A 17169-nucleotide genomic window follows, 5' to 3' on the forward strand; every position below is an offset into this window, starting at 1 on the left:
AAGATTCCTGTGACTAATGTTGCAGGGGGAGGGTTCCCCACACACCAAGCAGTGGACACCAGGTGGGGTCCTCTAATCCAGTTTTGACACTGTCTACTCAGAGGCAGCATCAGATCCCACAGGCTGGGGGCTCAATCACCAAGACTGCCCACCCCTCCCTGCTTGCAAGTCCAGGCTTCCGGAACTCCTGGCCAACCTGTTTCAAGTTGGGGTTCCCATGACTCCCTCATTGCATTTGATTCGTTTGCTGGAGTGGCTCACAGAACTCAGGGAACACTTACTTACATTTACCAGTTTATTATAAAGGATTTCGCAAAGGACACTGATGGAGAGACGTGAGGGTGAGGTATGGGGAAAGGGGTGCGGGGCCTCCCTGCCCTCCCTGGGCACCACTGTCCAGGAACCTCATGTGTTGGAAAGCTCTCCTAACTCAATCTTCCTGGGTTTTCATGAAAGCTTCATGTTGTCAGCATTCCTTCCCTTGGGGTATATAGGATGGAGCCTTCTCAGGGGAGCACCTTAAGACCCACAGTCAGAAAGGCAGGGAAGAGTGAATTCTGCCTTGGGGCAGGTGAAAGGAGGGCAGGAGAGAGGTTCTGTTTCCTGAGGCCTAACACAACCATCATTACAACAAAAGACTCTAACAAGAGATGTGGGAGTTATGGATCAGGAACAGTGTGTGAAAACCCATATATAGGTTAGACGGATGATACAGATGCAGATACAGATGCGGTTGCCGATGCAGATACAGAGACAGATGTAGAGATATCATCACATCACAGGCTCAAAGAGGTCCTGTGCTCTCTCAGCCCCCCAGGCCTCTGCCTGTGCTATTCCTTCTGCCTGAGGGTCCCCTGCTGACTCCCCCGTTCCTCCACACTTCGCCTGGCTTAGGATTTATGCCTTCATTCACAGCTCAGATCTCAGCTCCTCTCCGAGCTCTTCCTGGCCTCCCACAGACAGAGGGATGAGCACACTCTTCTGGACTGGACTGGCCCTTGCCCAAGTCCCCATTAGAGCCCTTAGGTGATTTCTCTCGCCAGATCGAGTGCCCCAAGGATGCTGGATCACATCTGTCTTCACGTCTTCAATGGGGATATTAGGCAATCAGAAATAAAAGATTTGAGCCCCAGCTGGCAGATGCCTCTTGTATCTGTGGTCATCAGGCTGGGGTTCCTTGCAGGCAAGGCTCCTGGAGCAGGATGGCTGGCAGATCCCTGGGGGTATGTCCTGGGCAGAGCCCAGTCAGGTACACAAGATAGAATCAGGGAAGGCTGCAGTCCCGGGAATGACTTTCCCCTAGGTATGCACCGTCTTCTCCTCATCCTCTCCGTCATTCCACATCATTGCCCCCTTATCCCTCTGCACCCCAGATCCCAACAGAGTAAGAATCTGTACCCTAGATCAGGAGCTACTGCTTCCAGATGCCAACAGAGGGATTAACTCAGAATCTCAACAACTGTCAGAGCTGGAGGGCTGAAAGATCACCTGGTCTGGGGCTTCCAGCTGTGCTCAGCAGGACGGGGGGAGCTAGGATCCTCGCGGTGGGATGGAGACGCTCCTCGAGCCACCTAGTGTACACGTCTGAGGGGAGATTCTCAATCAGGGGTCTCTGGGCCACTGCAACTTCTCTCCTTTTGAGAGCAGTTTTACTTTTGATTTGATCTGGAAAAGCCATAAAGTTGCCTTCCACATGAAATATCTTTTTAAAAAATTATTAGAGATAAATAAAACAAGATGGGAAACCTTGAGGACTAGAATAAGAAAGTGATTTGTCCAAGGTCATAAGATGAGTAAACATCACATCCAGGACTAAACTTAGTAATCTCAGCCCCCCTGGACCCTACCCTGTCCCATCAGTCACTCTCTGGCAGCAACAACAAACTGTTTCCAAACCCATTCACACTCCGGACTCTGGTCAAAGCTCAGTTTCTAAGCAAACACCCAGAGGTACAAGCAGATGGTGGCAGTTGTTGCCTCAATGTTTAAGTGGAGCTGACTCTACAGATGAATCCTCTGCATCCAAACATGTGATCACTTAACCACATTGCTGCTCCAGACCCGAGATGTTCTTAACTCTGCGGTCTGAGGGAGAATGAGCCAGTGATCTGCACAGGGCCCGTCTGGAGTGAAGAAGGGGTAGGCAGTTACCTGGGGAGTCAAGGCCCTGAAGGTCACATGGGTCCCATCTACCCCTGGCCATCACCTTCTGGTGTGACACGGAGCCCCCAGTGCCATGGTCCAGTGGGGAATCCATCGGAGCTGTACAGGCAGAGCTGGGCTGATGGCCAGGGGATGGCTCTCACTCTCTCCCAGAAGGGGCCCAGTGTCCGTGCAGTGGGACAGAAGGAGCTCCTGTTGGTCTAAACATCCAAGGATTATGAAAGGGGGAGCAGGAAGAGCAGGGAAACCCAAATTCAAGTGCAGTCTGAAACCTAGCACCAAGTGACCATGGTGTTGTGATTCCACAGAACTTTACTCATCAGCTGCAGGACCTAGCAGACCCTAGGAACACAGTCCGCAAGGTTTCAGACTTCTATCCAAGACTAACAAATCCTGTGACTATACGAGCCAGGCTCGACATTATAATGTAAATAGTAGTCTTATCTTTATTTTACAGATGAAGAAGCTGAGGCCTAAAAATGTAAGCAGAGGCACACAGACAGAGCAAACTCCGTTGATGTTCCTTGGGAACGCAGAGAGACAGAGCAGAGAACCTGCTGCCATATCACTGTCTACTCAATAAAGGGGAACTTTCTGGTGACAAGGATTGGGAATAGGAGGTTGCTGGATCAGAATTTTGAGCCAGGGAACTGTGGCAGGTACTGGGTTGGAAATTGTCCCATCCTATGAAACCACTTTCAACACACACTCAGTCCTTTCATAAAGGGTTACCACCCACAATTGACACCAGGCACTCTCCTAGAAATCGGCTGCACAGTGATGAGCACATCTGCCGTGGTCTATGCATTCACAGAGAAAAGTCTGGAAGCCTGTCCTGTGCCTCACACTGGAAACATTCATAGAGCAGACCTCCAGCCTCCATGTCACTCATGACCAGGGTCTCAACTGTGCATCACGATTTCATTTTACATCTCACATCTCAATTCTCCCTGAATCCTCTTGTACTCGGACTTCTCTGAGCTCAATTTTCTGTGTACATCCCCCTGTGACCCACTAGACCTGAGGCTTTGCCCCACTTCCCTGGGCCGCCTTGACCAGCCGCTGATGGCAAACACGAAGCATGGCCCAGACCCACCCAGTCTTGCACCCTATAAGAAGTGCTTTTTGATGTTAGCTGCAGCAGGACCCACACCCCATCCACGTGGGGTTGGCTAATGAAGAAAGGTTATCAAATAGCCAGGATCTACGCACACCCCAGGAGGAACTGAGGTGTTAATATCACTGACCAGTTGTATTCATTCGATCATTCATTCATTCACTCAGCAACAAATATTTGTTGAATGATGACTGTGAGCACTGCTCTAAGCGCTTATACATCTCTGAGTAAAATAGACAAAGATCTCTGCCTTGCAGAGTTTCAACCTAGGGAAAAGAGAAAAGGAAACAATAAACGTAATAAATATACACATGCATGAATAAACAGTGATAAGTACTATTGAAAAAAAGAAAAGGTAATGCAGGACAAGGAGCATAGCGGGCGCTAGGAATAGGGTGGTCAGGGCAGAGCTGATGAAAAGGGAATTGAGCACACATCTTAAGAAGGTGAGGGGGAGTCCAAGAAGGTAGGACAAGAGTGTTCCAGGCAGAGGGAGCACGAGGAGCAGAGGCCCTCAGCCTGTTTGCAGAGAAGTGGGCGGGCCAGTGTGGTGGAGTGAGCAGGGGAGAGGAGGCAGGAGTAAAAGTAACCAAGAGCCAGATTTCCATGCAAGACCCAGTCAGCTATTGCTCATATTCCATTCTTTTACCCTGGGGCCGTTGGAGCCATCAGAAGGTTTTGACCCGTGAAGTGATAGGACGTAAAACCCATTGCCTTATAGGGCACAAGGGTCAATAATAATGGGCCTGGGCCAGGTGGGTAGCAGTGGAGACGTTGGGAAATTGATTAGTATGTGACTTATTGTGAAGGTACAGCCTGTAGAATTCCCTAATAGATTGATAGGTTAAAGAAAAGTAGGAGTCACTGATAACTTTCAGATTTTTGACCTATAAAATTAAATAATTCAAACTTAAAGCGGTTGGAACTTATTTTGAGCCTTGAGAGGAATGTGGCTATGTGGCCTGAGCCCCGCAGTATGAAACCGCAACTTCTGCTTTTTCCTGTAAATGATTAGAGAAGGTCTTGTGTCACCAGAGATAAGACCCCCTCAGATCATCACCCTTCCTCGCAGAATGTTAAAGAAATCTTCCTTGGAATGTAGCAAGCTGTAACCAATCAAATTGCTACGACATTGTACTGACCTTGCCCAGGAGATATTGCAGCCCTGTTCAACCTCTGTGTCTCTGCCTGTGTAAGTGAAACCATAATTTCACTCTGGAAGGCTGACCCATTCTTTTGGAGTCTGTGTTTCGCATATGGCTATCCTTAAGATTTGCGCTCTAATAAACTCTGTAGTTCATCCTATTTTCTGAATCTCATTAGTTAAGGTTGACAGGCCAGAGCAACTGTAAGGATGGAGTTATCATAAAGAGAGATGGGAAAGGCAGCCAGTGGCACAAGTTTGAAGTGGGAAGACGACAGTGAAGCTTTGTTCACGTGGAGTTTGCCACATTTGTGGGCTACCAAAGGAAAATGTGAGAAAGCAATGGAGATATGAGTGTGAGGTCTAACAAAGGGGTGTGAGGCCTGGAGATGGTGGTTGGGAGTCATTGATGTAGAGACTATCATTAAAGCCACTCTACGCGTAAGATCACTCAATAGTAGGTGAGCATTTTGGAGAAGAGGAGAGGTCTACAAGCTGCACCTTGGGGAGGAACTAGCAAAGGAGCCCTTGAGGGAGAGATGAGTGAGGTAAGAGGAGGAGCCAGCGAGCGTGCTGTCCTGGACAGAGAAAAATGTGCATCCAGGAGGAGGAGATGGAGGCCATCAGTTGGCTCAAGGGCTGCTGACAGGTGCTAGAAATTGAGAACCAAGAATTGACCGCCAGATTTAACTACGTAGAGGTCACTGGTGATATGAAGAGCCATTACAGCAGAACTGTGGAGGTGTGTCAGCCTGACTGGAGAGGGTTCCAGTGGCAGGAAAGCAGTTTTATTGCAAAGACAAGCAAACATTTGGAGGGAAATCTAGTAGAAGTGGGATCAAGACACATTTGTTTTTATTGTCTTTTTTATCTTTTTATTTTATTTCTTAATTTTTTATGATTATTTTTGTCAATCTTGCTCCTTCTCTACTTTTTTTAAAAAAGTGAGAAAAATAACAGCATGTTTGTTTGCCAGTTGAAATAATCTGGTGTAATCATTTATGAGGGGAAGAGAGGGGAACATTTCTGGGGCCCTGACGGGGTTCCTCATCACATGGGTGTGAACAGGAGTGGGGACAGCTCCTCCATGGTGACAGGCTGGAGGCCACAAAGGAGAGATGTGGTGGCCAGCAGAGTCTTCGGAAGTTTCCTTCCAGCTGCTTCAATTTTCCCATTGAAATAGGGTGTGAGAGAAGTTCGGCCACATGAGGAGAGAGGAAAATTTTCTTAGATATGTTGACAAGCAGGAAAGTGACTCGATCAGGCAAATATAGCAGGATGGCCTGGAGATGGTGAGGTCCACTGAAGTTCTGAAGTTGTGATTGTCGAACGGGACCAGTTCTCATGATGTGTCTTTTTTCCCCGCCTTGAGAAAAGGGTAGGAGCTCTTCACTGCCTGGGGTGGGGGCACCTGAGGCTGGATTTCCCGAGACTCCCTGGGCCTTCAGGTGTCAAACTTTTCATTGCTACTGCCAGGCATTTTAGGGGCCAAAAATAAAAACCAACTGATGCTGTCACACTGGACCTGCCTAGCTTGTGAAATCCCCATTACTCATTCTCCTGGGTTGAGGATTTGAAAGCAACAGGCTTGGAATTCAAGGAGCTCTGTTTGCATCCTTAGGCACAGCACTGTGAGAAAAGGGGTCCTCTATTAGCATTACTCCACAGAAATGGCTTTTGGGGAAAGCCTGTGGAAGCAATATTTGGCAGGGCTCCTTGATCTGTACGTCAGCCGGGAGTAGCTGGCTCATGCCCAGCCAGGAGCCCAAATTCCCAACTCCTGCAGGTGTGCCTCTCTGTCAGTGCAGAGTGGCTGGTTTCCCTGCCTTTACTGTTGGCTTCCAGGCAAATTTCCTACCAGCTGTCTCCTCCCCTATTTGTGTAATTGACATGAGTCATTTAGGTGATTTCTGCCTTTGATCTGAGAGGGCCTGTGTGGTCATCTGGGTTACGTAGCTCAAAATTCCAGGAATAGAACCTCTCCTGTTAGACTTCTGTCAGTGCACAGTGGGTTATGATCAGGTGAGCAGGTGCCAGGGACCGTGACAATAGCATGAGAGGGACAGGCAGCAGTAATGAGGGGACTCTGTCATCTTTGTTGCTCAACTGTTTATCTGCAAGCTCATTGCCTTTGCACGAGATTTCAAATCAGTATCATGACTGCAAATTTATTTAAGACTTTAAAACATAAAACACAAAGAGTGAGAAAAGTGCTCACCAAAATGTTGTTTCAATAATAACTGTAAGAGTTTTCTGATGTGTGACGTGTTTCTTTGCCTTTTCTAATGTCTTTTTGGCTAGAAGTAAAGAAAGGCTCAGAAGCAGAGACTCCCAGTATCTCCTTAATTTTCTATCTCCTCTGAAATATGATTCCTCTGTATTTTTGTTTAGGAAGCATTTCTAGGAACATTTATCAGCAATTAGGAAGGAAGCAGCCCGCAGAGCCCTGGCATCAGGATTCGGGGAAAACATCCTGAGGTCTAGATAAGAGCAGGCACCTGAAACTGTGTGAGCTGGGCAGCGCTCCTGCCATGGAATCCATCCAGACCCTGTTCCTGAACCTCACTTTACCAACACAAAGGAATGACCGAAAAGCCATTCCCAGCTTTCCGAATGACTGAAAACAAGGCAATATCGAAATATTAACTACACACAGTGAAGAAAACAATTGTATGGAAGGCTCTCTGCCTGTTAGCTACCTACATTCAAAAGTTGTTTCTTTCACCTCTCCCCGCCACGTCTTCCCCCGGAGTTCTAACGTTATTATTATGACTGGTCCATGGCAACGAGCTATTGAAATGGTTAAAGCTTTATTTGTTTGTTTCTTTTCCTAAACAGAAAAAGCAATAAACATCACCAGGAATGTATCCTGAGCACACATTGTCTCTAATGCATTAACAAAAGCAATCAATATAAATGTCGTTTGTTAATAATTCTGTGAACCCACGCCATTCAGGTTCTCCTTTTCCAGGCAAAACCTGCCACCATGTGGAAGTTGGTGGCATTGCAGCCGCCTGTCCAAAAATCCCGCTTCCACAAGGACAAAGGGATAGTCTGAGCCAAAACACAAAGTCGAAACACAGCAAAGAGCTCCTCAAAACGATGATCAGCAAGAAGCCATTCTCAGTCTACTTTCTCAGCTTGCACCATAAAAGGGATAGCGAGAATTCGCCGTTTATTTCAGATAACAAAACAAAAGAGAAACAAACAAAAGAGAAAGGAGAAGCAACAGGATGGTGGAGATGTTTACCACTTCTTGTGCTGTGTTCTCTCTTTATATAAGTAATAGACAAAGGAAGTAACGTCTCCAGAGACCCCATCTGGAAGGCAGCAGGGTAGTTCCATCTGCAGACAGACTCTGCCACTGCTGCGACCACCTCCAAGCCCCCTTTCAGATCAGCCAGGAGAGGCACCATAGACAGGCCAGAGCTGTCTCTGAGGAGATGAGGGAGGGGCCAGCACAGTGGCTGTGCAGGACAGAACCCAAGTCCCAAGTGAACAAGCTGAGGGAAAGGTTCTGCAGGGAACCTGCAGGCAATATGGGAGAAGCCTGTGAGGTCAAGAGGGTGCGCTTCTGCACATGCCTCCCGCCCACCTAGCTTGGTGGTCCGCTTTTGGGGTAGCAGACACTCTTCCTGCAGTACAAAGAATCAGGGTGGTGGCCCGAGACAGCCCTGGTGGGTGAGGATCAGATGAGAGACACAGTCCCGCTCCTGGTTTCTCAGAGCATCCTCAATTTCCTTTCCTAGAGCGCACGGCAGTGAGAATTATACTTATCTGTTGCTTCCGCATTTGCCCCCATAGATTATGTGCCTCTTAAAGGAGGGAACTGTATCTCTTCCATCTCTGCATCCTCAGAGCCCAACACAGACCCTGATAAATAACAAGCACCTAATAAATGTTAAATAAAAGGGGAAAAAAAAGACAGAGGGAGAAAGGAAAAAGGCCCGAGGGAGGGAGGCCGAGACTAGACTTATGACTGCTGCAGGAACATTGCTGATGAATGCAGCAGACCCTCAGGTGATTAATTTTAAAAAGGGTTTGCCCCCAGACACATGACGACAGTTCACCCCACGCTGCTTTCCTTGCCAATCAACAAGGCAAAACCTCAGGACACTTTCTCTCCCCTGACATAATCCCCCTGGTAGGCTGGGTTTTTGTAGTGATTTTGTTCTTTTAATTTTTAACATTATTTTCTAAAAATTTCAAATCTACCAAAAAAAAGAAAGAAAAGAATAGAAAGGCCAGGCACTGACACACCTGTAATCTCAGCACTTTGTGAGGTTGAGGTGATAGGATAGCTTGAGGCCGGGAGTTCGAGACTAGCCTGGGCAACATGGCAAGACTTCATCTTTACAAACTAAATACAAAAAGTAGCCAGGCATGATGGCACGCACTACCCGGGAGGCTGAGGTGAGAGGATCACTTGAGCCCAGAAGGTCAAGGCTGCAGTGAACTGAGATCATGCCACTGCACTCCAGCACAGGCAACACAGAGAGATCCTCCCTTAAAAAAAAAAAAAAAATCCAAGACCACCAGCATGTCATTCATGGAAATCCACCCTTTTATTAGGATCAAGTTAATCCTGCCTGTATTTCTTCTTTGCAAAAATTAACAAATGTACACACACACACATGATTTAGTTTCCCCATGTTTCTTACACAAAAGTTAATCAAACATATGTAACTTTCACGTTTTTCTTTTTTCTGTTAATGATATATCTTGAAAATGACTCAGTGTTGGTTCAGAGAAATCTTCCTCATTTCTACGATGGTGTCAACAGTCTTCCATTATGTGGATAAGTCACAATTTACTCAACCAGTCTCTTATGGATTGGCTTTTAGTTCATTTCCAGCAGTTTGTCATTACAAATAATTCCAGTAATAAATAACTTTATGCGTAGCATATTGTTTTAAACATGCAATGAGTGAAGATACATTTTCAGAGAGAATTCCTAGAAGTGGGGTTGCTGGTCAAAGTGTAAATGCATGTATAATCTGTTTGCTATTTTCCAATTTCCCATCCTAGGCCCTGTCCTATTTCGCAGGCTCATCATCACAGGCTATTTCGCAGGGCCGGTTTTCCCACAGCCTTGCCAAAGATGTGCTGTTAAAAAAGCTTTTGCACGTTTGCCAAATCCATAGGTGAGAAATGATACCCCCATGCAGTTTTAATTTACATTCTTCTTTTTACAGTGAAGTTGTATATCTTTTATAAGTTTAGAGGTCACTTATATATGATTTTTGTGAACTCTTTGTTCATTATTTTTCTCATTTTTCTATCTGGATTATAATCTTTTGTTCCCCTCAATTTCTTTTTTTTTCTTTTCTTTTTTTTCTTTTTTCGTGTATATGTGTGTGTGAGAGAGAGAGAGAGAGAGAGAAAGAGAAAGAGATTTGCACTCTGTTGTCCAGGTTGGAGAGCAATGATGCAGCCGCTGCTCACTGCAGCCTGGAACTCCTGGGCTCAGGCAACTCCCCCACCTCAGCCTCCTGAGTAGCTGGGAATACATGTATGCACCACCACACCCAGCTAACTTTGGTATTTTTTGTAGAGATGGTGTCTTGCTATGTTGCCCAAGCTGGTCTACTAGCCTCAAGTGATCCTCCCGGCTCAACCTCCCAAAGGGTTGGGATTACAGGCATAAGCCATCATCCCTGTCCATATGATTCATTTGAGTTAATTTTTGTCAATGGTGTTATTACGGGGTCCAACTTTATTCTTCGGCATGTGGATACCCAATTGCCCTAGCCCTGTTTGTTTCAAACACTGTTCTTTCCCCCACTGAATTATCTTAGCATCCTTGTCAAAACTCAATTGACTATAAATATATGGATTTATTTCTGAGTCCTCAGTTATTTTCTACTAGTCTATATCTGTCTTTATGCAAGTACTACACTATGGATTACTGTTGTTTTGTATAAGTTTAGAAATTTGGACACAAGTCTTCCAACTACGTTCTTCTTTTTCAAAACTGTTTTGATTAGTCTGGGTTCCTTGTATATTCATATGAACACGAGGATCACCTCATTAATTTCTGCAAAGAAGCCAGCATATTTTGAGATGTATGTGTTGAATCTGTAGATCAATTTAGGTAGTATTGCTATCTTAAGTTTTCCAATCCACAAACACAGGATATCTTTCTATTTAATTTCTCTTTTTTTTTTTTTTTTTTCTTTTTTTGAGATGGAGTCTCACTCTGTCACCCAGGCTGGAGTGCAGTGGCACAATCTTGGCTCACTGCAAGCTCCGCCTCCTTGGTTCACACCATTCTCCTGCCTCAGCCTCCTGAGTAGCTGGGATTACAGGTGCCCACCACCATGCCTGGCTAATTTTTTTTTTTTTTTTGTATTTTTAGTAGAGATGAGGTTTCACCTGTATTAGCCAAGATGGTCTCAATCTCCTGACCTCATGATCTGCCTGCCTCAGCTTCCCAAAGTACTGGGATTACAGGCATGAGCCACTGTGCCTGGCCTTCTATTTAATTTCTTTTAAGAATACTTTCTGATTTTCAATGTACAAGGCTTACACTTCTTTTGTAAATTTGTTTCTAAGTATTTTATTCTTTTCAATGCCACTGTAAATGAAATAGTTGTCTTAATTTCATTTTCAGATTGTTCACTGTTAGTGTATATAAATACAATTGATTTTTGTATGCTCATGTTATTAGTTTTCTATTGCTGCCATACAAATTACCACTAACTTGGGGCTTTAAATAATGCAAATGTATTATCTGACCATTCTACAGGTCAAGGGTCCAATACGGTCTCATCAGTGGCAGAAAGGCTACGTTTCTTTCTGGAGGCTTTCAGGGAGAAACTCTTGTTTTACCTTTTTTAGTATCTGGATTCTTGGTTTATGGTCACTTCCTCCCTCCACATCAGGTCACACCTTGCCATGTTCCATCACTCTGACCTCCTCCACTGCTTCCATCTTCCACCTGGAAGGACCCTCATCTCTACATTGGATCTCCTGATAATCCAAGGCAATCTCCCTATGTTAAAATAATCTGATTAGCAATCTTAATTCCAATCTGTAACCTTCAATCCCCTTGGACATGTAACCTGACATATTCACAGGTTCTGAGATTAGGTCATGGACATCTCTGGGATTGGGGGAGCATCATTCTGCCTATGGCATTGATCTTGCATCCTGAAACACTGATGAACAAATTTATTAGTGTTAATATGTTTGTGTGTTCCTTAGAAATTTTTGTACAAGATCATATTATCTATAAATATAGTTTTACTTCTTTCTTTTCAATCTGGACAGATTTTATTTCTTTTTCTTGCCTAATAGCTTTGGCTAGAACTTTCATTACAATATTCAAAAGAGGTGATGAGAGCAGACAGCCTTGTCTTGTTCCTGATCATAGGAGAAAAGTATTCCATCTTTCACCTTCAAGTATGATGTGAGATGTGGTTTTTATATAGGTGGCCTTTATTTGATTGTGAAAGTTCCCTTCTTTTCCTAGTTTGTTGAGTGTTTTCATCCTGAAAATGTGTTGAATTTTGTGAAATAAGTTTTCTATGTCTATTGAGATGATCGGTGGGATTTGTTCTCTATTCAATATTGATTTATAGTTTTTTGTGATGTTTTTGTCTGTTTCAGTTTCAGGATGATACTGCCTCGTTAAATAAGTTGGAAAGAGTTCTTTCCTCTTTTATTTCTTGGAAGACTTTGTGAATGATTGGTGTCAATTTTTTTTTTAATGTTAGGTAGAATTCTCCAGTAATGCCATCTGGACCTGGACTTCCCTTTGCAAGAAGTTATTAAATTACTAATTCAGTCACTTGGTTTGTTACAGGTATATTTGATTCTCCATTCTTTTTTAAGTTCTTTTTGGTCATTTTTGTATTTCTAGAAATTTGTTCATTTACATCTGGATTATCTAATTTATTGGCAACAATTGTTCAAACTATTTGTATGTAATCTTTCTTATTTCTGTAAGGTTGATGGCGATGTTTCTTATTACGTTGGTTTTTTTTTTTATTTTTTAGAAATTCTACAATTTTGATTTGCAGTTCCCAATTTGTCCTAAATGTGCTTATATAAAAAGTTGTTTGTTTGTCTGTTTGTTTGTTTCTTTGTTTTAACTGGAAGGCAGAAGGCTCTTCTTCACTTTTGATTTTGTTATTTAATTTTACGACATTGTGATTAGAGTATGTTATTTATGTTAATTCTACTTTGTGGAACTTATTGGGGTTTACTTGTCATTTACCACATAGCCAATCCTTGTCAATGTTCTATGTATGCTTGAAAAGAATGTGTGTTTCTATGAGTGGTGTCAAGTTTGATGTAGAGCCATTAGGTCCACCTTATTAAGTTATTTCACATCCCAGCTAACATTGTGCCCACATGGTCTGTCTTGGACTAAATGTTAAAGTCTCATGTCAATAACATGCTTCTATTTCTCCCTGTGTCTCTTGTTGCTGCTTCAAGAGGTTAGTTGTGGGGGCACGCCCAAGATGGCCAAATAGGAACAGCTTCAGCCTCCAGCTCCCAGCGTGAGTGACACAGAAGATGGGTGATTTCTGCATTTTCAACTGAGGTGCAGACCGACACCTCACACCTCACACGGCAGGGTACACCCCTGAGACGAAGCTTCCAGAGCAAGAATCAGACAGCAACACTTGCTGTTCAGCAATATTCTACCTTCTGCAGCCTCCGCTGCTGATACCCAGGCAAACAGGGTCTGGAGTCAACTTCAAGCAAACTCCAACAGACCTACAGCTGAGGGTCCTGACTGTTAGAAGGAAAACTAACAAACAGAAAGGACACCCACACCAAAACCCCATCAGTACATCACCATCATCAAAGACCAAAGGCAGATAAAATCACAAAGATAGGGAAAAAGCAGTGCAGAAAAGCCGGAAATTCAAAAAATCAGAGCACATCTCACCTTCCAAAGGAACGCAGCTCATCACCAGCAATGGAACAAAGCTGGACGGAGAATGACTTTGATGAGTTGAGAGAAGAAGGCTTCAGTCGATCAAACTTCTGAGAGCTAAAGGAAGAACTACGTAACCAGCCCAAAGAAACTAAAAACCTTGAGAAAAAAATGGATGAATGGATAACTAGAATAATCAATGCAGAGAAGACCTTAAAAGAACTGATAGAGATGAAAACCATAACATGAGAAATACGTGACAAATGCAAATGCTTCAGTAACTGAGTCAATCAACTGGAAGAAAGAGCATCAGCGATTGAAGATCCAGTGAACGAAATGAAGCGAGAAGAGAAGTGTGGAGAAAAAAGAGTAAAAAGAAATGAACAAAGTCTCCAAGAAGTATGGGATTATGTGAAAAGACCAAATCTACATCTGATTGGTGTCCCTGAAAGTGACAGAGAAAATGGAACCAAGTTGGAAAACACTCTGCAGGATATCATCCAGGAGAATTTCCCCAACCTAGTAAGGCAGGCAAACATTCAAATTCAGGAAATGCAGAGAATGCCACAAAGATACTCCCCAAGAAGAGCAACTCCAAGACACATAATTGTCAGATTCACCAAAGTTGAAATGAAGGAAAAAATGTTAAGGGCAGCCAAAGAGAAAGGTTGGATTACCCACAAAGGGAAACCCATCAGACTAACAGCAGATACCTGGGCAGAAACTCTCCAAGCCCGAAGAGAGTAGGGCCAATGTTCAACATTCTTAAAGAAAAGAATTTTCAACCCAGAATTTCATATCCAGCCAAACTAAGTTTCATAAGTGAAGGAAAAATAAAATCCTTTACAGACAAGCAAATGCTTAGAGATTTTGTCAGCACCAGGCCTGCCCTACAAGAGATCCTGAAGGAAGCACTAAACATAGAAAGGAACAACTGGTACCAGCCATTGCAAAAACATGTCAAAATGTAAAGTCCGTCGATGCTAGGAAGAAACTGCATCAACTAGCAAGCAAAATAACCAGCTAATATCATAATGACAGGATCAAGTTCACACATAACAATATTAACCTTAAATGTAAATGGACTAAATGATCCAATTAAAAGACACAGACTAGCAAATTGAATAAAGAGTCAAGACCCATCAGTTTGCTGTATTCAGGAGACCCATCTTACATGCAGAGACACACATAGTCTCAAAATAAAGGGATGGAGGAAGATCTACCAAGCAAATGGAAAACAAAAAAAAAGCAGGGGTTGCAATCCTAGTCTCTGATAAAACAGACTTTAAACCATCAAAGATCAAAAGAGACAAAGAAGGCCGTTACATAATGGTAAAGGGATCAATTCATCAGGAAGAGCTAACTATCCTAAATATATATGCACCCAATACAGGAGCACCCAGATTCATAAAGCAAGTCCTTAGAGACTTACAAACAGACTTAGACTCCCATACAATAATAATGGGAGACTTTAACACCCCACTGCCAACATTAGACAGATCAATAGGACAGAAAGTTAACAAGGATATCCAGGAATTGAACTCAACTCTGCACCAAGTGGACCTAATAGACATCAACAGAACTCTCCACCCCAAATCAACAGAATATACATTGTTCTCAGCACCACATCGCACTTCTTCCAAAATTGACCACATAGTTGGAAGTAAAGCACTCCTCAGCAAATGTAAAAGAACAGAAATTATCACAAACTGTCTCTCAGACCACAGTGCAATTAAACTAGAACTCAGGACAGAGAAACTCAATCAAAACCACTCAACTACATGGAAACTGAACAGCCTGCTCATGAATGACTACTGGGTGCAAAACAAAATGAAGGCAGAAATAAAGATGTTCTTTGAAACCAATGAGAACAAAGATACAACATACCAGAATCTCTGGGACACATTTAAAGCACTCTGTAGAGGGAAATTTATAGCACTAAATGCCCACAAGAGAAAGCAGGAAAGATCTAAAATTGACACCCTAACATCACAATTAAAAGAACTAGAGAAGCAAAAGCAAACACATTCAAAAACTAGCAGAAGGCACGAAATAACTAAGATCAGAGCAGAACTGAAGGAGACAGAGATACAAAAAACCCTCCAAAAAATCAATGAATCCAGGAGCTGGTTTTTTGAAAAGATCAACAAAATTAATAGACCGCTAGCAAGACTAATAGAGAAGAAAAGAGAGAAGGATCAAATAGATGCAATAAAAAATGATAAAGGGGATATCACCACCGACCCCACAGAAATACAAACTACCATCAGAGAATACTATAAACACCTCTACACAAATAAACTAGAAAACCTAGAAGAAATGGATAATTTCCTGGACACTTACACTCTCCCAAGACTAACCCAGGAAGAAGTTGAATCCCTGAATAGACCAATAGCAGGATCTGAAATTGAGGCAATAATTAATAGCTTACCAACCAAAAAAGGTCCAGGACCAGACGGATTCACAGCCAAATTCTACCAGAGGTAAAAGGAGGAGTTGGTACCATTCCTTCTGAAACTATTCCAATCAATAGAAAAAGAGGGAATCCTCCCTAACTCATTTTACGAGGCCAACATCATCCTGATACCAAAGCCTGACAGAGATACAACCAAAAAAAGAGAATTTTAGACCAATGTCCCTGATGAACATCGATGCAAAAATCCTCAACAAAATACTGGCAAACCGAATCCAGCAGCACATCAAAAAGCTTATCCACCACAATCAAGTTGGCTTCATCCCTGGGATGCAAGGCTGGTTCAATATATGCAAATCAATAAACTTCATCCAGCATATAAACAGAACCAAAAACAAAAACCACATGATTATCTCAATAGATGCAGAAAAAGCCTTTGACAAAATTCAACAACCCTTCATGCTAAAAATTCTCAATAAATTCGGTATTGATAGAACGTATCTCAAAATAATAAGAGCTATTTATGACAAACTCACAGTCAATATCAAACTGAATGGGCAAAAACTGGAAGCATTGCCTTTGAAAACTGGCACAAGACAGGGATGCCCTCTCTCACCACTCCTATTCAACATAGTGTTGGAAGTTCTGGCTAGGGCAATCAGGCAAGAGAAAGAAATCAAGGGTATTCAGTTAGGAAAACAAGAAGTCAAATTGTCCCTGTTTGCAGATGACATGATTGTATATTTAGAAAACGCTATCGTCTCAGCCCAAAATCTCCTTAAGCTGAAAAGAAACTTCAGCAAAGTCTCAGGATACAAAATCAATGTGCAAAAATCACAAGCATTCTTATACACCAGTAAAAGACAAACAGAAAGCCAAATCATGAATGAACTCCCATTCACAATACCTTCAAAGAGAATAAAATGCCTAGGAATCCAACTTACAAGGGATGTAAAGGACCTCTTCAAGGAGAACTACAAACCACTGCTCAGTGAAATAAAAGAGGACACAAACAAATGGAAGAACATACGATGCTCATGGATAGGAAGAATCAATATTGTGAAAATGGCCATACTGCCCAAGGTAATTTATAGATTCAATGCCATCTCCATTAAGCTACCAATGACTTTCTTCACAGAATTGGAAAAAACTGCTTTAAAGTTCATATGGAACTAAAAAAGACCCCGCACTGCCAAGGCAATCCTAATCAAAAGAACAAAGCTGGAGGTATCACGCTACCTGACTTCAAACTATATACAGGCTACAGTAACCAAAACAGCATGGTACTGGTACCAAAACAGGGATATAGACCAATGGAACAGAACAGAGCCCTCAGAAATAATACCACACATCTACAGCCATCTGATCTTTGACAAACCTAAGAAAAACAAGAAATGGGGAAAGGATTCCCTATTTAATAAATGGTGCTGGGAAAATTGACT

This window comes from Theropithecus gelada, chromosome 8 (genome assembly GCF_003255815.1).
Source record: "Theropithecus gelada isolate Dixy chromosome 8, Tgel_1.0, whole genome shotgun sequence".
NCBI lineage: Eukaryota > Metazoa > Chordata > Mammalia > Primates > Cercopithecidae > Theropithecus > Theropithecus gelada.